Source organism: Panthera pardus, unplaced genomic scaffold, assembly GCF_024362965.1.
Source record: "Panthera pardus isolate Hobbes unplaced genomic scaffold, ASM2436296v1 HiC_scaffold_16, whole genome shotgun sequence".
In the NCBI taxonomy this organism is placed as follows: domain Eukaryota; kingdom Metazoa; phylum Chordata; class Mammalia; order Carnivora; family Felidae; genus Panthera; species Panthera pardus.
In genome coordinates this window covers 60516482-60542090 of record NW_026526721.1, presented here as the reverse complement: position 1 = coordinate 60542090, position 25609 = coordinate 60516482, and the positions used below count along the sequence as shown (strand labels likewise).

General features: G+C 37.6%; 1 protein-coding gene across 37 annotated transcripts in view; it reads left to right on the top strand.

Moving 5' to 3' along the window:
• Positions 1–25609, top strand: part of ZBTB20 (zinc finger and BTB domain containing 20) — a 775662-nt gene that overhangs the window by 400811 nt on the left and 349242 nt on the right. For all 37 annotated transcript variants that reach the window (XM_019448059.2, XM_053903377.1, XM_019448044.2 and 34 more), the window contains one exon: positions 10552–10599. The gene's annotated coding sequence lies outside the window, so the exon portion shown is untranslated. The remainder of the gene's footprint in view (positions 1–10551; positions 10600–25609) is intronic.

The following is a 25609-nucleotide window of genomic DNA, read 5'->3' as shown; positions in this document are numbered from 1 at the left end:
ATAGTAGAGCATTTATCTAGAGAAGGCAGAGTCCTGGGTTCTGCTTCCAGGTCTGCCGCTAGAAAGCCGTCAGACCTTCTCTCTTAACCTCTCAGTGTCTCTGTTTCCTCATCTTAAAATGAGTAAGTCAGAATGCATGGTCTCTATTTAGCTATATAGTTTCACTTTCTGAAGATTTTTCTCCTTCCCAGGGTAGTCTGTGGCTGTCACTCCTGAGTGTGTAAGTCTCAAAGGCCAACAGCCAAGTATCAAAGACAGGCCTATTGTTAACATACGCTTTTCCCTGTACAACTATGTTTACATGTACATTTATGTTCTTGGTATATTTGTCATGTGTCTGAGTATTTATGCACCTGCATGCTTGTTGAAATAAGCACACTAGCATACATTCATACATTTTTGTGGGTATGTGTGTTTATATATAACCTATATATATACAGTATGTGTGTATATATATAAATATATGTCTGTGTGTATGAGAAACAGATGCACTGTAGGCAGATAAAGCAGATAAATATAGATCCAAATAGAAGCAAAGCATATAAATATAGATGTTATATAGAGTGAAAGCAAGCAGATCAGCACCATTTCATTATTGCTTGAAGTCTTTGTAATAAAAGAGTTGAAAATCAGTAAGTGACATTGAAATTATTGATTGAATGACACTGTCAGATCAGAAGGCATGGTGTAAGGTAAGAAAATAACCTGTCTTTCAACTTTGAGGAGCAATTAGCAGGAAGATTTGTTACTTTTAATTATTTGATTTATGAAAGTTTTTAGATGGTATGTAGTGTGATGTTTTCTTAAGAGTACAGATATGTCACCTTTCCTAAAAATACTACCAGACAACAAGAAACAATACACAGGGAAAGAACACCTATTCCAGTCCTGAGAAAGGACTTGACGAAGGTGACAAGATCCCTTTTGTTTGCAGGCTGTGACTGGCAGCCCCTTCCCGTTCCTAGGTTCCTACAGACAAGTTGGTTTTATTCTACATTATTTCTCACAAGCCCTTTGAAGTCTGTAAGGAAACTCACCTAAGGGAGATATTTGAAGCACAAGGCCAAAGTCACCATTGTTGAGTTATTTTTGTGGGTACGCTTGCAATTGTGTTTAGTGAGTGTGTTGTGTGAGTAAAACTGGGCTGTCCCATCTGTTACTTTCATGTCACTGTTTTTACCAGTCAAAATAATTGTTTGTGAGTTTTTGCTTTATTTTGTTTTGTTTTAGCGGAGAGGGTATTGTGAGTTATTTTTAGCAGGTTTGAGTTAACTGTGTAATTTTTTTTAACGTTGCAAGTTATTATCTTGGTCATGCATTTAAATACTATTTGAAAATAAGGAGGGCCTCCTATTTTTTCTCAAATCTCATCTGTTTCCTTAAACAGATCTCATCTCTTCTTCGGCTTTGTTGTTAAGACCATGCAGAGAAGCTAACATTTGAAGAAAGTCCTTGAAGTTGTGCAGATACGAATCTTGCTTTTGCCTGAGCAAAACTGTCAATGTCGTTGTTGTTTCTTTTTCTGTTGTTTAGTTTACTGTAGCTTTTCCTTATAAGGATGAGAAAAGAAGGCCAGGAAGACACTCTAGTTCTCTCCTGTTTCGTGCTTCTGCTAAGCCAGAAGTTAGTATTTCTTCCTTCCTGCTCCCAATCAAATTTAGACTTAAGGCAGACAAGGAGGAAAGGAGAAAGCAAAGGATGTATTAAAAGTTGAGGAATAAATGTGTGCTGCCGAAAGAATTATTAATTCATCCTTTCAAATCTGTTTGGCTAAAATTACTTTGTTGTAAAGTTCTTCACCAAACTAGGATTTTAAAAACATATTTGAAACATGTCCCCGGGGGCTTGAGAATAGTACGTCTCATACACGCACACACACACACACACACACACACACACACTCTTCTTTCTTTGTTCTTTCCTTTTCTCCTGCCTTAACATATTTATTGTTTAGCTTTTGACAAGTACTGTATATAGTAAATTACCAGAAATTTTGGCAAGGGAAAAAATTATATACACACACACAAATCATATATACCCATATACACACATACACACAGTCATTAAATTGTTATGTATTAATCATCTGATTTGATATGAATTATATTTTTTAAACTATTATCTAGTTATTTAGTATAAATCTTTAAAGAGATTTTTATAAACACTCAAATGTCTGATTTAAAGGTTCCCAGGAAATTGTGCATTTTCTTATCTATGACAAAAAAAAAAAAGCATTTTGCAAATATACATTTAAAAAACAGGGATTTATTGGAACCAAGAGCAAAGCAAGAACCTGTTTCTTTTTAGGAGTCATTTACCCTTCCCACCTCCTACTTGGAGCTTGTGGTGGCTCTCATCATTGGCTTTGTGGTGTTTTACAGTGTACCTGTGGGCCTGGAAGTCAAACAGGTCCTGATCCTCACCTGCACAACTTTTTAATTGGCTGTGTCCTTAAGCAGGTTAGCTGACAACCCTGTGACTAGGTTGCTAATCTCTGAAACTTAAGCCAATCTTACTTACTTCGGCGGGGGGGGGGGGGGGGGGGGGGGTTGTTGCATTAAATGGAATAATGTTAATGAAGTACATGGCATGTAATATGTGCTAAGTAAATGCTAGTTTCCTCCTGGCCTATTAATTTTAATGTGAGTCTGTGACTTCCTCCTCCTGTCCCTCGTCACCCCTGTGAGCATCTTTCTGCAGCCATTAAACACCAGAGCCAATGCCAGAGAAATAGGAGCAATGGGTTTAAAAAAATTATTGATTATGCAATACCCACCCTGAAAATGGGCATGTAAGGAAACCATCAAAATTCCTGCCTCCTATAATTGTAAGTTTTTCTAGTTAGCAAATAAGAGCAAAAGACTTTTCAATACAGTGTTGCCAAAATCCTATTCAGATCGATAGAACAGAATGAAATATCTATCCGAGTGATGTACATTAAACCTTTTAAAACAATAGGACACCCTTTTATTTTATTGCTCACTCATATACCAGGCTAATGTCCTTCGTCCCACAGTGGATGTTGTTCACCTCAGCTCACTGTACGTTTAGACTCCTTAATTAGCACCTACTCTTTTTTGGGAAAGGTATGTGGTCAGAATCCAATGTTGAAATTTCTGAATAGTTGCTTTATGTTTTCTCTTTTAAGGAATAGGGAGGGAAAAAATACTTCCCAATCTAAGATATTTGGAGCTATGTTTCAGCCTAGAGCTGATCGTTTTAGCTGATCGTTTGTAAACCCCATAAGAGTTAACATTTATAAAGGAAACAATGACACAATCTTAATTACATGATTCTGGCAGCAACATTCCTGTTATCCAGGGACTCTTTTTCTCGAAAAAGTCCAAGTTTTCTTTTAACCTCCTCAGACTTCACTTTCTGTGTAGCTGCAATTTTGATATGCAACTCTTTCTGACTTTTTTTTTTTTTTTTTGGAATTGAGAGAGTTTGGCCAGTATCATGAAGCCACATTCAGCCACTAGGATTTCTCCCGACCTGCTCCTGCTATGCCATAATTAGTCCCAAAATAATTGTGTCTGTGGAATGGAAAGAAAGAAAAGGGAAAAGAAAGGTGACCTGGTGTAGTGGAAAATGAGTGGTCTGGAGATTTCTTGTGACAGGAGGCTCCAGTCTCATCGACGATGCAGGTCTCTACAGCTGTAACATCCTATGACAGACCCTACAAGTTGTCAGTGTCCTGTTGCACATTTTATTTTTTAATTTAAATATATACCAAAGATATATTTATTGTATATTGTTAAATTTAAAATTTCTCTTCCTTTATGATTTCTGAGGCTCTCAAAGCACATCAACAAAATAATGATGTTTATGAGGAAGAGTAACAAATAAAAGTTGGTTCTTCAGATGCAACGTGAGAGAAAGGAAAGCATTTGAGGTCAGGAATGGGCATGAATGAGCTAGAAACAGTTAAAAGTGACTCTAATCAAAGATCCAAAAAATAAAAGGAAGACGGGAAAGAGGAGAAACGACTAAAAATAAAAAATGAAGTATAAAATAGTTTTAAGGTGAACATTGTTACATAATGTAAGGATTCCTTATCAAAGAATCATTTCAAATCTTTCTCTATGGCATTTAAAATAAGACACGTCCTGAAACTAATATTACACTATATGTAAACTAACTGGAATTTAAGTTAAAACTTTTAAAAAAGAAAGAACGGGCTAAAAATAAATAACTAAAAATAAAATAAAGTAAGATTCCATTTATACAACATTAACCTCTTCTATGCTGTGGGGAAGTGAACTGTGAGCTTTAGACACTAGTCCCAGCTTTATCTCAAAATATATGTCCCTGAGAAAATTACCTCTCAAACCTCAGAATCTTCATAAATGAAATAAGGGGTCCAGCAAGTTCTCATTCATGTTTTAGAATCCGTGAAATGAGATGGCACATGGGATGGTCTTTGTCAACATACTGCCCGAATGCTTATTTAAGGGAGTTGCTGAGTTTGAGGAGATTATATCATTGACCAAAGTTAAAAACAAAAAAAACAAAAAAAAAAAAAAACTTTTTGAAGGTTTTGACTGAAATGTTGCCTCATCCCAGATGGACTAGCAGGTAGCCCCGCTCTCTAAAAAGTACCGCGGCTGCCACTGCCAAACACACTTTTAGTTGAGTCTTCAACTGGAATTTCTGAGAGAATGCCCATGCAACTTTTCCTCTAAAGGTCTCATTCTCCAATTAGCTGAAAGATGGCGTTTCTGACTTTGTAATCCAGAATTTTTGTTCATATAAAACTCCTGTTTAACCAAGAAAATGGAATTCAATACATTCTTGGTTGCCCTGCTATTAATTTAAATTTGCATAACCTAATCAAAACTCAACCTGCCTTGCCCTTCAACAAAAAAAAAAAAACAAAAAAAAACAAAAAAACTATATTCTCTCCCATTACTAAATGGCTACATTCTTCTCAGTATTTTTTAAAAGATGAATTATGTTGATATCCCATGACTTTCCCTTTAGAATGTGTCCATGGAAATTAAAATGGACTTTTCTGTGCCCAAGACTGAAATGAAAAATAGTCCAAAAGGGCTGGTGGAAATGAACACAAAACTTCGCTGATGCTATCAGCATTATAATTTTTGTTAAGCTTTTTTCCAATAAAATGGAACTGAAGTCAACTGTCCCCAAATAACTGCCCGATTCTTGCTCTATATCAACCTTTTGTGTCTACAGATAAATGATAGAGAAATACAGCTTAAGATTGCCTGTAAATCATTGGAATATGTTTTTCCGAGGCTTTTCTGGTTACTTTGCCCACAGTGACGTGTCTCCTATAATCATTTTACTGTTTCGACAAATACTTGCTGAGCAGAGAGAGTGCGCCAAACACCGTGCTAAGTGCTCAGCATACAACCGTGTGCACACAGCTGTCAATTAATTAAAGCATCCCTGGCAAATGGATGGAGTAGGCATCTGTTTAATATTGAATAAGCTAAATTGGGTGGAGGAGATGATTGGACGATCAGAAATGAAACCTCAGACTCTTGTTCTTTCTTTTGGACGACCTCATGTGATTTTTCCCAGTCACCATTTACAAACCCACATTCAGAAAGGAAACCAGCTCCCTGCCTTGCCCTCAAGCTGGCTGCTAATAAAGAAAATATCTGCTTATCTTCCTCACATTAGTAGTTGTTCTCAGCCATTGGAGAGCACTCAGGTACAGGAAGGTCCCATGCCTAGCAGCAGAATCAACTTCACCCTTACTTTCCAGCCTATAATTTGGGAGCTCACTGTACAGCAGGGGAAACACTGAGGACTAAGAATGTCTACCATCATCCTGATCAAAAGTTATATTTTGAGTGCTCTCCATAGGCATAATATAAGAAATTATTTAAATTTATTTTTCAAGTATTGTTCATGAGTTTAGAATCTTTTCTCGTTCTGCCCATTTCTCTTTGACATTCCTGTCTTAGGCAGTTCTGTGGAGCCAAATAATTTGTGGCATATCTTCTTCCAGAGTAAAATAGTGACCTATTCAAAGATTTCTAAATGCATCCTTTATGCAGTTTTCAAAGGAGATGGGTAGAGTGGGACATATTTCTCTTTGCCCCATGTGTCTTTCAAATAATATCAGTGACTAGGTAAACCAGTCGGACCATCGCATTGGCTATCATAGATACAGATTCCCAAATGCACAGAGAGAATCATAAATAAGTGCATACAGAGAAGTCTGACAGTTTAGTGGAATTGCTTTCAAGTCATTTGACACATTAGTACTTTCAGACATTCACCTGTCAGTGATCCTCATTAGAAATAAGATTGGAATATTGGGGTCACTAGCTCAAAGTCCTTTTTTCTGAGACCTGAACAACAACCAAAAGAGCTAGAGGGAATAAGCATGAAACTATTCTGGACATTAGAACTGTTTCTCTAAATGAGCTCTTTCTATCTTTCCTCTGTTCCTCTTTTTCACCCTCCCCTTTCCCTCCTTTCCTTTTCCTCCCTCCCCCTCTCGTTCCTTTCTTTTGAGTGCTATGAATTCATTAGATGGCATAGTGTAAATCAATAGTAAACGCTAACCGCCTACTCTGTACTCAGTTACGCAACATCACATAACCGGTACACAGAGACAAAAAGGGAAAAAGCACACACAGCCTTTACATTCAAAAGCTCTTGCATAATTTTACTTTTCCACAGCCAAAAAGAAAAAAAAAGGAAATAACAGATGGGGAAACTTACAGTTTTTTTTCCCTTTTCTCAGACTGTTGAGGAGGGAGTTAGTTAACATCCGTGGCCATTTCTAGTTGCCCTAGGCTGCAGCAAAACATCCCATAATTGTCAGTGCCTCAAATGGCTTTAAACAGGATTTTGTGACCCACCATGATGTGGTAAATTTTCCAAGTAATATAAGACTGAAATTATTCTGAGGTGTTTAATGCTGACTTGGTTTTTACTTGTTTTGTGAAAAATCAACAACATTTAAAGTATGAAATGAATTTTAAAATAGAGGATAAGGAAGACGGCTGTGTGTGTGTGTGTGTGTGTGTGTGTGTGTGTGTGTGTGTGTGTGTGTTTGTGTGTGTTTTCATTTGAAAAGTATCCTGATGTAATATTTATGTAAAAAGCCAGTTATATAAACCCTGTCTTTCTCGTGTCTTTTACTTTGGGGGCTGTATAAAGCTCTCATGTTTTTTTCTCATGACAAACTGCATTCAAACTCCAAAGTCTTAATGAAAAAGAAAACATCTAGATGCTATAGCACACACTTAATTCAAATTCCGTATAGAATTTATCCCCTAAACAACAGTTCCACTTAAAAACTGGCAGTTTCTGGAATTTTCCTTTTGAACTTTCTGTCACACCATTCCCTGGAACACCTTTGGGTCCATTGCACCACCTTTATGTCTCCTAGTCCCTTTGTAGCCCTTCACTCCTTTCCTACACCCCTGTGTTTTCACTAGAATAACTCCCTTCCCAGCATGAGTGGGAACTCGGTGAGATTTGTGTGAAGTTTATCAGTCTTCCTTCCCTGTTACAATATTTTATTTCATTTAATGGACTCGTGTCCTCTGGGAATCAGACATACACCTGATGAGGGAGGTTGGAGGACTTGTTGATTTTGTTTTATTCTTCCTTTTGAGTTTCTGCCTATTGAATAGTTATAAAATGGATGCCAAAATGGTAGAGAGAACCTGACTAGGCATTGTCGGGTATCTGCTAGAGGAAGGTAAGAGCAGATGTATGAGGGGTACTTCTGGTGGTAGTTCTGATCGTTCTTAATGTAATCTGTGAGAAGGTGAAAACAGTCAAGGAAGAGGGCAGACGTGAGTAGAACTCTTGAGGCACTTCACCTCCTTGTATTTGAGGTCAATAACATTGCTGTAGGTCATACTTTCCTTCTGGATGGAAAAGGCAGATGAAATGGTTCATTTGATTTTACTGAAGGTAAGAGATGAGTGTTCCTTCACTTAAAAAAAAAAGATTTAGGCTATTTCCTGGTTTGTTTACCTTTCTCTTATGTGTTAGCTATTAAATTTATGACTCCTTTTGTATGGGAAAATCTGGTGCATAAAGATAAAAATCAAAGCCAGGTGAATTTTGTCTGGTTTTTCAGGTTTCATTGCCTGAATTTGTCTCTCTTGCAACAACCGAGTGATCAAGAGACTTGGGATTATCATGTCTCTGCATCTCTGATGATGGGGGCATCTTTAATTGTCTTAATGAATCATGAGTAAGCTAGGATATATTTTTAACCATTTATAAATACACTTCCTGGTTTTTGTCTTTAAAAAAATCTATGGCTCAGGTAGATTTGTTTATGGAAAAATAATGACAGTCAATCAGAATAGTCTTTCACCAGGAAAACATACTCCTATGTATATTTTTTCTAAGTGTCCCTCTACATGTGTTATAGCTGAGTTTAGATTCCAGTATACAATTCGGTTTGTATATACCTGCATCATGTAAAATACCATACTTTATAATACAATTTGAACATGATTATTCCTCAGTAACCAGCGCTCTGTAACACTCTGTATGCAGGGAACGATTTAAAAGACTACTTAGAACTCATCGATGAGCATTTTCTTGGTTGTCAAAATAGTTGGAAGCATGTATCATAAAAGAAATAGAGGAAACTGTGTTGAAGTAAAATATCTTTGAACTTTTTTTCTTCCTGTTTCTCAGAATAGTTTTCCATTTTCATCTCGGTGGGTTTTTACACTCTCTGGACCATACTTAGGGCAGAATTGACCTTCCAGCGTCCAATGGCTGCCAACTAATTCCATTCAGCCTTCATTTTCAGTTGTAACCAGGGCCCTGGAAACAGGCCACTTCTAGTTTTTCTTTTGTAATATGGGATCCAGGCTAAGAAGGGCTAGCAGGCCTACACCTTATGTTCCCAGGACATGCGAGAAGCTAGAGAGAGTTTTAAACATTTTCTCATTTTTCAGAAGTCCTTCAGAACACTTTCAACCTAACTTCTCCTTGCTGTTGGCATCAGTAATAGATATTTTTAAATGCTGTGACAAGACCCTTAGCCACTGATTTACCTTTCCAAACAGAATTACTCTAGTTGTGCATATAGTAGCATATAGTAGCCCCTTCATAAATATTTTACCACGTTTTTATGAGCTGATGAGGGACCTGCTATGGCACTTTCCTCCCAGTGCTTATGCAGGTGAGCAGTAAGCCACGAGAGGATTAAGGGATAAGATGAAGTCAGATGCAGCGCTCAAGTCCCAGCAATGGACAGATCACCCCATTTTATAAGAAACCCCTTATTATCCTGCCTCTGTCTTTATAAAAGTAGCAAATTGCAGAAGGCAATTTTGTGTACTTCCTAGAAGTCCTTTTCATTGGTCAGTGCTGCGAACAGTGGGTCATTTAAAAAAACATAATTTTTGGCAAGCTACTTTGGTGGTTCTCATTAAGTTTCATATGCAGATGTGTCAGGAACTTAGGAAATTCTGGGTCTCAAACATATTCCTCTTGCACTGTGCTACAGGGTCCTTTGAATCTTGGCTTTTCTCATTTTCCCTGGACAATTATTTTTTAGATTTCTTTTATTTATATAAGTCTTGGGATGATGAATATAGACAAATTTATATAGTTTTTCTTTTACGTAGTTTCATTACTTTTAGTTACAATAATTCCAGATCTTTCTAAATCTATGTTGGCTTCAGTTAGTTATGCTGGTTATTTTCAAGGCATCATTCTGGTGGTGATATTGGGGGTGGGAGTTGATCTCTGATAAACCATCTATGGCTTCTAAATTATAAAAGCAGAGAAAAAAACAAGCATGTGGAATTATTGATAGACTGCTGCTTGTTAGGCAAGCAGTTTTTAAAATGCAGATTATATAATATTGGGGGATTTCGTTGCTCCACAGTAGAAGCTTTTTAAATGTTAATTTGGGGTTTGTTTTGTTGCTCTGTGACTTAGCATAAAAGGTTTTGGTTTTAAAAGGTTTCAGTTGACTCGTTCCATTTGTCTTACAGGACTTGGAATATAATACTATACATTTATTTATGCTCATGAAGGAGAATAAGGCCAGTAACTCACAACTCATGAAACCAGGGGGTAAATAATCCATAACTTGCTCTCCCACCACTGCCGCAATATTTATATCCAGAACACAAGTAACAAGCAACCAAAAACAAGAAGAAACCAGTTTGTTTTTATTTACAAAATGTTTAATCAAAAGTACAGTAAAGTTCAAATGGAGCTGCAAATCCTGGTGGTTCACAATGGTTTGATTTATTTTTTCAAACAGACCATGGATAATTAACCATAAAACATAACTTTCCCAATACAAGTTACAGTGAATTTGCAGAAATGGGCAGCAAGTCTTCCACAACTAGTTGCAACTGGCTGGAGCCCTTCAAGCTGAACATGCAGACCGTTGCAGGCGTCACCTTCTCAGCACACCCTTGTATGTTCCTTCCAAAAGGAAGCATCCTTTACTCTTCATACAGTGTCACCGAGGCACTGTCCCAATGTGATAGGCGAATGGGTTATTTTACATGATCACCGTGTTGTCATACATTTATTAAATACCCAGGGTTGACCGTATTCTTTTCATTTCAGAATGTTTCACCATCACTAACTGGATATTTCTCACAACATTGCTGTCTGGTAAGTAACTTTCATTATTTCTAAATGACAATCTAGAATATTGTGGTGCAAAGAAGTCAAGTACACTTCTGCCAGCCTCTGAAAGAATTCAACCTGAAGGCTGTGGTGTGTCCACCACCTCCAAGTACTATTTGAACAGAACGTATTTTGACATTGGTGAACAGTACATATTTTATATCCAGTTTGTTCATTTGAAATACCATCATTTAGAATGATAAGACATGTGATCCCAAGAACCTACGATCACAGATTTCAACGAACATTTCACAATGATTTTGCTACGCAGAGGTGGAAGCATTCAAAGGCCTTGTTTGTCAGGCTCTCTGGAGATATATATTTCCAAAGGAGACGCCTCAATGGACGTCTCCATGTGGATATTTTCCATGTGGAACATCGGACGCTTTGGCATTAAACAAACAAACACAGAACCTTCTAAACACATTTTGTGATGCTTTCAACTACTTATTATTATTCTATGATAGGCGAAACATTTGAAATGCATTCACTTCATTTGATCCAATCTGAAAATCAGACCTGATTGCTCTTGTGCACACCCACAAACGGAAGAGGAAAAATGTCCTTTAGGAGCATGAATATGGATAGCCACCTCTTTAATGAATTAACAGGGCCAAGACCAGAGCTGCAAGTGAGCCTCGCTTTGAAAACTTTGAGGTCTACATGTCTTTTAGTGGAAATTTGTGAAGTTTCGGGAAGGTTGGGACTGTGGCCTTCTTGATTTCTTGAGATGTCAGTGGCTGAGAGGAAGAGTGCAGGTCAGGACTGAGGGTATATTCGCAGAGCATCATCAAGTCAGAAAGAGCATAAAAGCTGAATTTGTAGAGGTTGGCCTGCCCTGAAATGAGAGGGAGGAAGACGAAAGGGGGTGACTTGCTTGGCATCTGATGAGACTCTGTCTGGCTCCAGCCAGGCCGAGTTAGTCATGAACATCATATTCATCCAAACTTTTAAAAGTTACACTCTTGACTTCACTTTATATGAATGTGCATAAAATGGGGAAAATAATCTCTTGGGGCAATAAAGATAGCTTTCTAACAGGGACTTTCTGTATCCATGGCACATAATCCATAGCTGTCGCTGTATTTTTGTTCCTAATTCTGTCGCACATCTACCTCTGAACATATCCATCTCACCAGCGAAGGCCTCAAGCCTTTAGGATTGTAACTACCCCCACCACCCCATGTGCATTCCCACGCTTTATTTGTTACACTGACTAAAAAGAAACGCGCATATCAGTGTGAGCGGCCTGAGTCCAGGGACAGGCTTATTTGGTAACTTTAATTTGTTGCTCCCATTGCTTTCATGGCTAAAGGATCTCATCACAAAATGGCCTGAATTTCACACTCTTTCTGGCTTGCAGAGAAGCTGGTTCCTCCCCTATTTCTGTCCAACACACAGAAAGCTCTTTATGTTTCTATGATCAGATAAAATCTGTATTGACGTTTCTTTTCCTGTGGGTGTATTTCGCTTCTAGGTATGAAGATTTAAAGTATCTGGGCAAAGCTGTGTGTTTGCAGTTTCTCTGTTTTTAGTGAAAAGCTCCCTGGGAAAGGAGAGCACATCTTATGCAGTAATGAATAAATATTTATTTTCATTTTAAAATGATACATGTTCATTAAAAATAATTTGGAAAAACACATAGGAGTAAAATGAAGAAAAATACAAGTAATTATTTCTATAATTTAAATCCAATCATTAGTAACCATTTGATGTATTTCTTTACTCTCATTTTTTCCCTGAGGATATATATATTTTTAAAAACATGCTGTAAACGTACTTTCTACAGAATTTCAAAATTTAACCTAAGAATTTTACATGTAATTACATGGTTCTTATAAATGTCATTTTACGAATGTGTGTGTGTGTATGTGTGTGTGTGTGTGTGTGTGTGTATATATACATATATATATATATATATATATATATATATATATATTCATTCCTGAAGAGGAATTGCTTATTTAACCTAAGTGTCCGACAAGAGCATTTTGGGTGTTTTGTTTTACTTTTCACATTTCCACAATATCTTGCATACAAAGAGTAGATGAATCAATCAAAATCAATCAATAATGAATAAAAGAATGAAAGTTTAAATCAGTATATATTTTTGAATTTTTTATCATGAAAACTTTCAAATACATGAATGTAGAGATTACTATAGCGAACTCCCATGTACCCATCACTTAGCTTGCACAATGATGAGCTCATGGCCTGCCATTTTCCCATTCTACTACCGTGTTACTTTGAAGCAAACCCCAGACATCACAGCATTTAGTCCATAAATATGTTGGGCCCACAAGGACATTTTCATATGTTAATGTTATAAATATTGAGGTAAATAGTTCTAATCATTATATATTGGAGTATTTTTCTTCTGAGTATACTGCCATTATGTTTCCTAAAATGTAACAATTGATTAGAAAATCTCAGCAGAGTGTTTCGTAATATTCTTAGATGCATCTGTAAGCCAAAGCACAATTTGGTTGACTAGAGAGACATTTCACACATTTGGCTAGGTTTCATGGGGGAACTTTTCTTTGACATTTTTTTTCACTTGCCTCAAACTTAGGATGATAATTTGCTGCTAGTTCTGTATAGCATTAGTTAGACTCATGACGGGATATACACTGTGTTATATACAATTCTGTATCTGAGGTGAAAGGAAAACATAGTGCTCTGACTAGAAGTCCAGCATGGTTACAGCCAACCCATAGTGGATCAATGTGGCCAACCTACTTAAACCAGACCTAACACTGGATTTAAAACTTTCGGGTTTTTTAAAGATATATTGGCAGAAAGGAAAGGTTTCGTCCTAAGAAGGCATTTACAAAGTCTGAAAAGGGAAGAATTATATATTAATAGTCTGAATAATTAAAAAAAAGAAAAGAACTGTGTTTGGGGAAGTGAGGGTCAAAGGAGATGGTTCATTGTATAAAAAAGGGCACTCCCTATGTTGCTTATATGTATTGTTCTAGTTTACTCTAAGAATGTTTAAAGAATCTAGTTTTCTTTTGCTAGACTAGATCCTTTACACACAGAGCTCCACAGATGATGAGGGCTCTGGGCAAATTAGGCTCTCCATAGAGAACCTATAGTTAGGGTTTAGTCCTGCTCGCCGTCTTTGAATTGCAGTCAGTGACGGTTCAGCAGCAGTGTGTTGTCCAAAAGGTGTATTCCACTCATCAGAAATTCAGGATGTGAGTAACTATGTAACATACTGCATCAGTATAAACTGGATTTATGTGTTACTCAGGTCTATTTAATCTTAGGAGCACATTTTCCATTGGCCTCGAAAGTGAGTAGCTAGAATATTGATGTGCATAACCCTTGGGGAAGAAAAAAAAAAGAGCTTCTCCAACTACACTAAATCTCTAGAAAAATATGACGGCTTACAGTATGGACACATACAAAGTATTTTCAGCCAAAGTTGGTAGAGGAAAGCACATTTGAAAAAAAAAGAAAGAAAAGAAAAGAAAAGAAATAACATAAGCAATAAACTATCCCAAGCAAACAGAATGCATCTGTAAAATTTGCCAGACTGGATGGTGTAAACAATGCAAACTTTTTTCTTTCCATTTCATTTTTCCCCTCGGTCTTCTGATCCTCTCTATTTCTCCTTTACCCTGATCTGACATTACTACCATTAAAATGTCCTCAAAAGGTCAGGAAACAATCTGATAGCTTGGCATTGAGCCAGGCATTCTAAGGAAAGATAGGTAGGAACTAGCCACTATTTTAAAGCTGCAAAGACATTTTACCATACCCCATAACACCCATATTGTAAAACAGCTAACTTTTTCATCATTATTTTTAAGATTGATATTAACAACAAGACAAGTGAAATAAAGGCATAAGTCTTCACTTCTTCCTGCATCCTTTTCTTATGTGTGTTAATTATATAGCTCATGTCATATAAACCAGAATATAAACTGCCTTTTAAAGATAAGAATAAGTTTGCCCTTGGTTCTCTCTAGCTAATGTATTATACACTGCACCCAAGTGAACCATCAATGCCTCATTCTGATAATAACTATAATAATAATTATTATTATTAATGATAGTGTTTGCTTCTTGATATGTGTATGAGGTTTCCTTATGCTTGGCCTTTGGGTCTGGTGTTTGTTCAATTGTTGTTACATTTGTGACTGTATGTACCCTGAAGCTATAAAACAGCATTTCTTGGAATAAAGTAGTACTCCGTATCCTCTACACCTTTCCCCCTATGTAAGTTCAGAATCATTGGTGGATGATTCTGCTTGTATAGGGCAGAGAATCCTTTGCAAATGCCTGCATCAAACCAGGATTTTCATTTTAGACCAAAGACACAGATAGTTGCAAAAGGAAAAAAAGCAGTTTATTTATATCATCAGATCCATGTTTCCCAAAGTTGGTGTATTTTCTGGATAAACTTTATTGGATATGTAATACATCATCATGTGCAATTACCATAAGGACGAATTATGACATTCTCTGAGTGAGATATTGGGTGATCCTGCTTTACCTGGAGTGATGAGGGAAGATTGAATACCCCATTCAAGACAGACATTCAAGATGATTTTGCAGCCAGCACAGTCACTTTACATTGGAAATGCTGAAGAGAAGGCTTAACTTTCTCTTCCTTCATTAGAAATTACTCAAAGCCTGTGATATAAACAACATACTTTGGAGATGGTCTTCTCTTTGGGGGACTGCTCCATTTGCAAACCGTGCTAGGGTCCACAGGGAATTGGTTCTGTGTGTTCTGTCCTCTTGTGTGAAATATTCTTAACATGCTGTTGATATATACTTTTTGGCCAAAAGTAATTTACTTTTTGGTTTTTGATGACCACTCTGTGAATCAACCTAATGTATTTGTGATGTGGGGAACTGTAACCTCTGAACACTCAGTTTAAAGACTTTTATAATGAATTATTTAAGGACATTTTAGCCCTTAACTGTTTCTCTGTCCACAAACAAGTTGATTGGTTAATCATGTCTTGTTTATTTTTATTGTTGTTGTGGTACACGTTGTACATAAAACAGGAACGAGGCTATTTGTAAGAGCTAATTATAATGGCAAAATTGTACTTTCTCTAACTGTTCTCTAATTTTCTAATGTTTCATTATATCAAGACCTGCACTCTAAGAAGTATGTTTCAGTTTTGCTAGGGAAATGACAGAAGAGAAAGATAAATCCAGTTCTATAAAGTGATGTCAAGCATAATTTAGCACAACTACCAATATCAATAGTTCATTCAAGCCCTAGTCCTCCACTCCTGGAGGACTTTGATTTCTGGCCATCCTTTGATAAAGATCCAGAGCAAGGAAGAAACAGAGACTAATTTTGAGACTCTTGGAGGTCTATCTTTTAGGAGGAAATGATGGTTCTAGCGGATTCTTAGGAGCCCAAGTTACTTCTGACATGGCTTCTATAGCTCTTGTTGGAATCAGAACTCACAGTTTTCTGTAGATAGAATAAAAAACCCAGAGGCTGTGTCCTTAAGACATTCTCCATGCCATTCTTTGAACAAACTTTTGCTAATGCTTACTATGTGACAGGTAAATGTGAACTCACTTACCCTTTCTTCCCTCCTTCCTTCCCTCCTTCCTTCCCTCCTTCCCTCCTTCCTTCCCTCCTGCCTTCCTTCCCTCCTTCCTTCCTTTCCTCCCTCTCTCCCTCCTTCCCTCCTTCCATCACTCCTTCCTTCCTTCCTTCCTTCCTTCTTCCCCTCTCTCCTGCTGTCCTTCCTTCCTTCCTTCCTTCCTTCCTTCCTTCCTTCCTTCCCTCCCTCCTAACTCCTTTAATTTTTTTTTTTCTCATTTAAGCACGGAGAAGTTTCCTTATAGATTGCTAAGGGCCCTGTGCATATTTGCATGAAGCCAAAGATTCTGTCCCTTCTAGGAACTCTGGTTGTCAACCGGTGATCTTGCCTTTGTCTTTTCTCATAGTTCTGCCTGTGGCGCCTGTCACTAGCAGTCAAATAAGGACAATTTTACTATTCTCTCCTGCTGCTCTAATTTTTTTTAGTGCCGGTACATGAATTTGTTATTCTTTATAATTCCCTTTGAAGTTGGAAATCCAAGGGGAATCTAAAACCGACCAGATGTTTCTGCTGCTGGAGAGGGAAGAGAGTAGGATTAAGTTTAACAAAAACTTGGTCTCTAGGAAGAAAAATCATTTCAGCTGGAAATCATCTTTAAACGCACTCATTTGCTACATATCTGTTCGTTAATTTACATTTACTAGTCCTTTGTAGACAATATCGCCTGTCAATTTACTCAGGAAAATTCATAAATTTTGTGAATAGACTCATGCTGTGGTTTGCTCAGGCCTACGTCCCCTTTGGAGTTTTAGCTCTTTCCATTGCTCTGCATATTCCCCTCGCGTGCTTCACAAGGAGGATTGTCTGTGACTGTTGTTGATGTTGCTGAAGGATCACCATCATGTCACATCAGGCTGAGAGGCCGGTTCTGCAAACTGTTTCAAGAGGGTGAGGTCAATGCAGCCTGCGGTTAGGGAGGGAAGGGAAGGAGATTTGCCAGAATGCTTCTCCTTTATGGAGAACTTCATCCACTTTAGGGATGTGTAGATCAAAACAAGAATAAGACTGATGAAGACCTTCAGGGGAAAAAAGGAAAGTTTTGTCGTCCCTCAAGGATTCAGTTGATGTTTCAGACAGCGTGAATAAACAGATTGGGAGATGAAAAATGGTAGAGAAAGTGAAGTATATGAAGGCACAAGAGAGAAAAGGGCATCTGTGCAATGACGTTTATAGGGCCTCTCTGACTGGACATCCAAAGCTTCAGGCCCCGGTACAAGTGGGAAGAGCGAATGAAAAATTAAATTAGAGGAGAGTCTCAGAAACCAATCAGAATGTTTTGGTGGTTTGCTTAGAACTTCACGAAAGCACTGGATTGCAGAGATGCATTTTTATTTGCTCACTTCCTTCTCGGTACCTGTCCTGCTGGGTCCTGGCATCACTATTAGGGTTTCCCAGGTTTCCCGAGGTTTACTAGGAGGACAGAGAGATCTGCGGATAACTACTTTACACCCCTTCCTTTGCTCCGTGGATTAAACGTTTGGAAACATCTTCCACACCTCGTGAGGGAGGAATACTCACAACCCATAGTTTCTATTGCCCCAGCCTATCTTCATTTTAAATAGAAAGTCTGAATCCTCAGTAATTATATTAAGCTTCTTAAGCAGCACATATCAATTGCATATACCATTTTAAGCATTTTTTTCAGCCTCTCAAAAGAGAGTAGGGGAAGAGACAGAGAGAAATCACTTAGCAGCTGATTCACTTATTTTAAGCAGCTTTCCCCATTTTAAAATATAAAAAATTCAGGTCCTGGAACATTGGGTGATTTGAATGTTCTGTAAGGATTTGAAAAAAGATTTTTAAAATATCATATGTTCTACATTCAGGGACCCGGATTTTCAATTTAGTTCTAAAAGGAAAAAACAGGTTGAAATAAGGGAGTTTCAACCTAAACAGTCTCTCTTCTTTCTTTTCATTATTATTAATGAAATAATTATCATTTATATAATATATTATTATTATTATTATTATTATTAGTCAAATGGTATGAAAAGCATTTATGTTGGTCTCACTGCTGTGACAGAGCTTAACCTAATAATCCAAGACTTGGAACTTGGTGTTTCAATAAAGGAAACACTGTTTGAGGTATTTTCCATTCAAACCAGCATCAAAAGTTTTTAATTAACACCATCAGAAATTAACGGACTACATGCAGGACAGGGTTCCTCCATGCCCAACTACCGGGAACAAGACAGCAAGCGGGACTCAGTGTGTGTGTTTTTGTTTTATAGTGTATTTTTATTTACTCGCTGAGGCAGAGTCTGAGCTGCACGCAGTGTGGCGGACCCACAAGAGTGAAACCTGAAAGGGCTGCTCAGCTCCAGCAGTTTCATTCTGCTCACTGATGATTGTCCTGAGTTCTTTGTGGTTGTAATTGGTTAGAAAGTTTGAAATTAGCAAGTCCTTGTCAGCCCCTGAAAGCTCTGAAATCACCAGGCTTAGTACAGCTATCAAGCCCACTGAAGCCTAATCGCCTGTTGGGTGAAGAGCCTCCGAGCAGTGGGTGCCCCGTCCTCAGGCTTTGCCCCAGTGGCACTTCCCCAGCCTCTGGAGCTCTCCGTCCTAGACGGTGGCTTTGTTGAAGCCCTTTCTTTTCCATCACTGAAGCCTCTTTGGGGATGAACAGATTATGGCCTGACTAATGGTGGGGGAAGTGAGCACAAATGGGAGAAAGAGTGAAACAGAGGTTCAAGGGAATAGAGAAGAAGAAAGACGATGAAAAAGCACAAAAGAAAAAGGAAGTGGGATATGAGATGGAAAGAGCTTTGGAAATATTGACATTTGGTTTCTGTGCAACTGGATTTGATGTCTCAGGATGGAACCCACTGACAGAGCCTAAATGGTCCGTGGGGCTTTTCTTTCTTTGTTTTTTTTCAGAGCTTTTTTTTTTTTAAAGACTTGCCTATCATTGTCACAGGGAGGCCACATATGTTCATATAAGGGACCATTAGCTACCTGCCACCACCACCACCACATTTTCTAAGGATTAGGAATACAGTTCTTTCCCTTATACATTATGATAAAAGAAAGAGGGGTCTATCAATTCTCCGGTCACCACAGAAGTATCTATTGTTTAATCTTATGCTCTGGGCCCCCGAACCAAATTTTCTCCAGCAGACTCCTACCCTGATTGGTGAATTGCACAAAAAACTCCCCTTCACCCTTATAGCAACACAGGAACTGCTTGCACAGGGTTACCTAAAGTGGATATTGTCAGCAATGATGAAACGTTTATGGAAGCTTAAAGGTCTGAATAACTTTCTATAAACCTTCTCATTTACACTGAAAGCCTTCAAGCTTAATACATTTAGGTACAATATTTAATCTTTACCCATTTCTTCTCCACTTTAATACAAAACAAAACAACAAAAAATACAAGCCAAATACAGCAACATAGATATTACTGCCATGAATTCAGAGTTCAGGAAGTTTTTCAATAGGCCCAGTCATGACAAAATGATGCAAAAATGTACCACCATTTTTGGAAAATCTCCTTAAAGCAGTTCAAAGATTTCTTCCCTGAAACACAGGGAGATCGATACATATCAACTTCTAGGGGATAATTGGTGAATGAGTGTCAGGATTTTCACAAGAACTGCTGAGTCCAATCTTGACATTCTAGCCAGAGAATCAGGTAAGCCGATTAGCAAATCATCATTTTTCTATTTCTTACCTGGGCAGTGTCAGGATTTACTGTCGCAAAGTTTGACTTACAGGAGTCAGAGACACTTTATGTGGAATATAATTAGTAAAAAGATGTCATTCTAACCTTCCCCAGACCATCCTTTAGGGGCTGCTAGATCAGGCTGCAGTATAGTGTGCCCCACTCCCCAGAAGTCTTTAGAAGCTTGTCTAGCAGGTATGGCTGACACTTACCTCAGCCCTTCACCTCACCTCTGATTTCGGCTGCACTTGGAGCAGTTCTGTGTTAGCCCAGACTCCCACATCAGGAGTGTTTTTCCCAGGATCTTTTCCATGGCTAGGGGAGCTCAATAAATCTACACTGGATTGGGGAAATTGGGTTGGCAGCTTAATGCCCTGGGAGCATAATGGGAGAAACTCTCAAACAGAACTGGAGAAAAAATGTTCCAGCCTGTTTCTTTCAGATGGGTGACTCTGGAGGCATTATGTACAAGGCTCAGAGACGCAAGTGGAATTATGCTCCAGTTGGTAAACTGGTGTTACTTTGACACATTTTTATCATTGCCTTGTTTTCTTCTCTGACTCACCAATCTCTCCTTCACACCTGCCTTCTGAGATCACCTTCCAAATTACAGCTTGTACCCAGGTCCTTGTTGAAAACTCTTCTTTGGAAGGATCCCCAAAGGAGACAGTAGTCAGATTTTTTGTTTGTTTGTTTGTTTGTTTTAATTAGTCAGGTCACAGCATATTCTTCTCTATCGTCTACTACCTATAGTGAATTATTGCCCATTCATAGCCTGGTTCCCAAAGTCAAATAGAAGCCCAATTACTCACATCAATAATTGTTAACACTTGGAGAGACATTGTTTTATTCATCTGTGGTCTCCTGTACCTAGCACTGTCTTGACACATAGTAGGTGCTCAGTTAATGTTTGTTGGATGAGTGAATAAGTTCATAATTTATACCAATGACTTTTATTGTCAGTAATAAGAAATACTGGTGTTTCAATCAAGCATGAGATGTGTTACAGTAAATTTGTTATGAATAATAAATTTATGAAGTACATGTATTTAATTTACTCTTTTAAAGATTAAATTAAAACAATATTTTTCCTATATACAGTTACCCTCATATACTTGTGTTTTCTTTTTTTTTTTAATGCTTATTTATTTTTGAGAGACAGAGAAAGACAGAGAACAAGCAGGGGAGGGGCAGAGAGAAAGGAAGACACAGAATCTGAAGCAGGCACCAGGCTCTGAGCTGTCAGCACAGAGCTGGACACGGGGCTCAAAATCACAAACTGCGAGATAATGACCTGAGCCGAAGTCGGACACTTAACTGACTTAGCCACTCAGGAGCCCCATGTGTTTTCTAACATGCTTTATTAAGTGGGAACCAATGGGTAATATTTTAGTTTGGACTCCAGAAATTGCAAATAACTCTAGATAAACCCATGAGAATGTGTTAAAATCTAAATATCATCTTTCTCATACCTCAAGGTTGGGGGAAAAGGTTGAGGACTTTAGGATCATACTGTAGGAAGGGTGGCAGTATCTGCTCCCATTTGAAATATCTGATCGAGTTCAACAGGCTTTTGAATGACTCTTGTTTGGGGATATTTGTTTCTATGTCCATGTGAATCCAGTCTGGAGTAAAACATGGTGAAGTCTTATTTGTGCCTGTTTTCTAGACAGAAACATAAGATCCACAATATGTATAATCAGCACCAGGGAAGAGTCCAGCTTCTGTGATAGAAATTAATTAGGCTCCGGAACACAAATAATAATGAGATGGAAAGTTTGAAACTCTCTTTATGCTTCTTAATGTCCAAGACGATGGATATTTTAAAGCTAGTTCCAGAGTGTGGTGACCAGGAAGATCACCCTAATACCACAAGCCTCCTCCTTATAACCCAATGATCCAATCTGGACTGAAGAATGTGAAGGATAAAGAATACTACAAGAAAAGTCACCTCAGTTTCCCAACTAGTTTATTTTGTCCGCATTGGAGTACCAAAGGACCTGATGTTTCATGTTAGTTACATTCCTGTGGGAAGGAAACTGTTTCCTTCCCTACTTTTCAAAAATGTTTTAAGCTTTTATTCTGAGAAGATAAGCTTTGAGCCATTACTGAATTTGCCCCCCAAAAGAAACAAGTATCTGCCCCAGGAAGAAATGGTGATTCCCATTTACTTTCTTAGCATCTGTTGTGATACCTGGAGAAATATATAAAGTTATAAACATTTAAAAACATATTCTTCAAGAAAAGTCAACTATCTTATCTGCTGTTTTTTCAAAGTGGCCTTATTTGAAATTTTTACTATGCCTTCCAGCATAATGTTCTAAATTCTCTCATCTTTTCTGTAGTGGTTATTGATCGACTGCCTAGGAAACCTCTTTCCATACTAGTGTTTTCCAGAAAATATAAGCTCAATTATGAAAGATCCAAAATGAGGCTCAGAAACAGTGACAGTAATTGGTAATGTGGTTTGTGGGCTGAAGAGTTCGTGGTATTAACCAGTGTGTAATTTGCCACATTATGTGAGATGGTTATGGATCCCCTCAAGGAGGCCTAGTGATAGCTGGAGCCCAAGGGTTGGTCTTTTATAGCCCAGCAGAGCCTCCTCCAAAGCTCCAAATCTCTCCTAGTTTATCCTAGTGACCAGGACAATATTACCCTTTTCTATGCATGTCTGACCTGAAAAAACTTGAAAAGTACTAGTGTTATGGACTGAATGTTTGTATCTTCCCAAAATCCATATGTAGAAGCCCTTCCCCTTACCCCCATGTGATGGTATTAGCACGTAGGGTCTTTGGGGACTAATTAGGTTTAGATAAGGTCATGAGTGTGGAGCCTGCATGCTGGAGGCTCCTTTTAACAAGAGGAGGAAACACCAGAACTTCCTCTCCCTGTGCCATATGAAGACATGGTGAGAAGGTGGCCATCTGCAGACTGGAAGGAAGCCCCTCACCAGAACTCAATCATGCTGGCATCTTGGTCTTGGGCTTCTCATCCTCCAGAATGGAGAAAAATAAATTTCTGTTGTTTAAGCTACCAAGCCTATGGCATTTTATGATGGCAGCCTGAGCCAACTAAGACAACTAATCCAGTGGATATTAGTGAAGAGTAGATGAAGTATCAAAAAGAGAAAATAGACAAATAAAGACAAGTTTGCTATTAGAAAGCTGCAATTCAGAAAGTGAACTTATATGTAAGGCTTTCCATAAGGGAGTGCTACCAGGTTATAAGTTTATCAGTATATATGTTCATCCAAAATGCACTGAGATGCTACATTTACACTGTTGGAGGGGGACTCTAGTACTAGTCATTAGTAGACATGTTTGTGTATGTGTATCCATCTATATCTAGCTATAGCTATAGCTATAGCTATAGCTATAGCTATAGCTATCTATATATCTCTATCTATAGCTATGACTGGGAATATATGCTCACCATTAACTGGATTTGTCATCTGATTTGTGTACAGGGCCCATTTCTTTTGACTCTTCTGTCTTTTACATGAATTGTTTCATTATAAGATAAAGGTAAAAATTGTAATCAAAATTATTTCCATTCTTAGTTGCAGAGTGTCTCCCCTGTTTGTGGCCATTTCCTACATATGGCTATTGTTATCTGTCCTCTGTGCCTTCACTACTCAGAGTACAGAAGTATTAGTAAAATCAGTATCACCTAAGAATTTGTTTGAAATACAGAATCTGAGGCCTCACTCCAGACCTGCTAAATGAGAACATGCGTTTTAATAAAATCCTAGATGATTTTTCTGTGCAGTGAAATGTGAAAAATACATACATGGCTAACTAAAAAGCATAGTAGCTTCTCCTCTTATGAACTTTCAACTGACAACCATTTTATATATATATATCTGTGTGTATACACCAATATCTATATCTATGTCTATATCTATATCTATATGCTATCTGTGATGGCAGGTTTTCTACACTTTGTGTGTGTGTGTGTGTGTATATATATATATATATATATATATATATATATATATATATATATCTCTGTCTCAGGATATATATGGCATTGGGGTGTGTGTGTGTGTGCCTATATATATATATATATATATAGAGAGAGAGAGAGAGAGAGGGAGGGAGAGAGAGAGAAGAGAAATATCTATATAGAGAGACAATATGTATACTATATATAGATAGATATAGATATATATTACATACGTGTCTGTGCATAGTATACACACAGACACACACACACACACACACACACATTATAAAACCTGCTACCACAGATTGCATTAATAGTTGTTTGTGTACTAGTTTGCTATTGCTGTGATAATGCTACATAACAAATAACCCCCAAATTTAAGTAGCTTATAATTGTAAACATTTATTTCTCACTTATAGGTCTATGTGGCATCTGGGTACCACTATTTTAGACTGCATTTGGTTTCATATCTTCTCTACACGCTTTTCATTCTGGGACTCAGGATGAAGGGACCAGATACTTGAGACAAAGTTTTCTTATTCCAAATTCCATGGGCATAAGAAGTCAACCCAAATCACTACTCATGGCATTTCTGTCAACATTCCATTGGTCAAAGCAAGTAACTTGACCAAACTCAAAGTTAGGGTACAGGGATACATACTCTCTTCCCCACATTAACACACACTACTGAGAGTTATGCTAAAATCATGAGTTTTGTGTGGATGTACAGCTCTGTTGCAGAAAGAGTGTGAAGAATTTGAGAAAATTAGTCTTCCATATATGGTATTGGTTTGGACTCAGAAACAAATGGCTTACACAGTTGCATAAGCAACTTAGGAAGCCTTGACGTGGTAGAGCACCTGTGTGTGTATGTGTGCTCATAACACATTTGCAATCACAGTATCTCTAACCACCCTCCAGAGGTCGTCTTCATAGATTACTTGTGAATTCCTCGTAAAGATAAGCACTGAGTAGAGAATAGGGTGTCAGAGAAAACACACTAAGTTAAAAATGAGGAGCCTTGGGTTCTACTCAAGCTATATCTCTAAGCAAGTGTGGAATCTTACACAATTCTATGAATGTTGTTGCTCAGTATTGTATCAACCAATCAGGAATGTTCCTGTCCCAGCTATTCTTTTTTATTTTTCTTATTATGAAAAGCATATATAAGCATGGTAAAATATATAGAATAAAATACAAGAGGACAATTAAAATCATCCACAATCACCCAGAAATAATTTCCTTTTAAACTTTTTGGGGATATAGCTTTCTATTTGTTTTTTTTTCTGTGCCTTTTTATTTTTGGTAAAACACGATATACACTGTTTTGAATCATACTTTGTTAATTAAAATCTATATTATAAGTCACATGCAGTACTGTTAAATACTTTTCAACACCATTTTAATACTAATTTACTGTATTATACTTCACTACCTATTTTGTCTAATCAGATATTAAGTCTTTAAAAAGCAAAATATACCTTAAAATAAAGTATTATTTTTATCACAATTATAAAACTTTAGAAATTGAAGAAAAAGAAGGACAATAACATTTAGTAAAGGCCTACTCTGTGCCATGCTCTATTTTTGGAACTTTATTTAAGCTGTCTCATTTAATAACATTTAGCCTGATGAGCAGTATACATGATGGTGAACTTCTCTAGGCTGTAGTCTGACTGCACAGCCAGTTACTAAGTGTGTTACTTTGTGAAAGTTTATTGTCTTCTCTTTGGCTCAGTTTCCATGCTTTAAAGTGATAACAGCAATAATAATAGCACTCACCTCCCAAAAAATGTTGTAC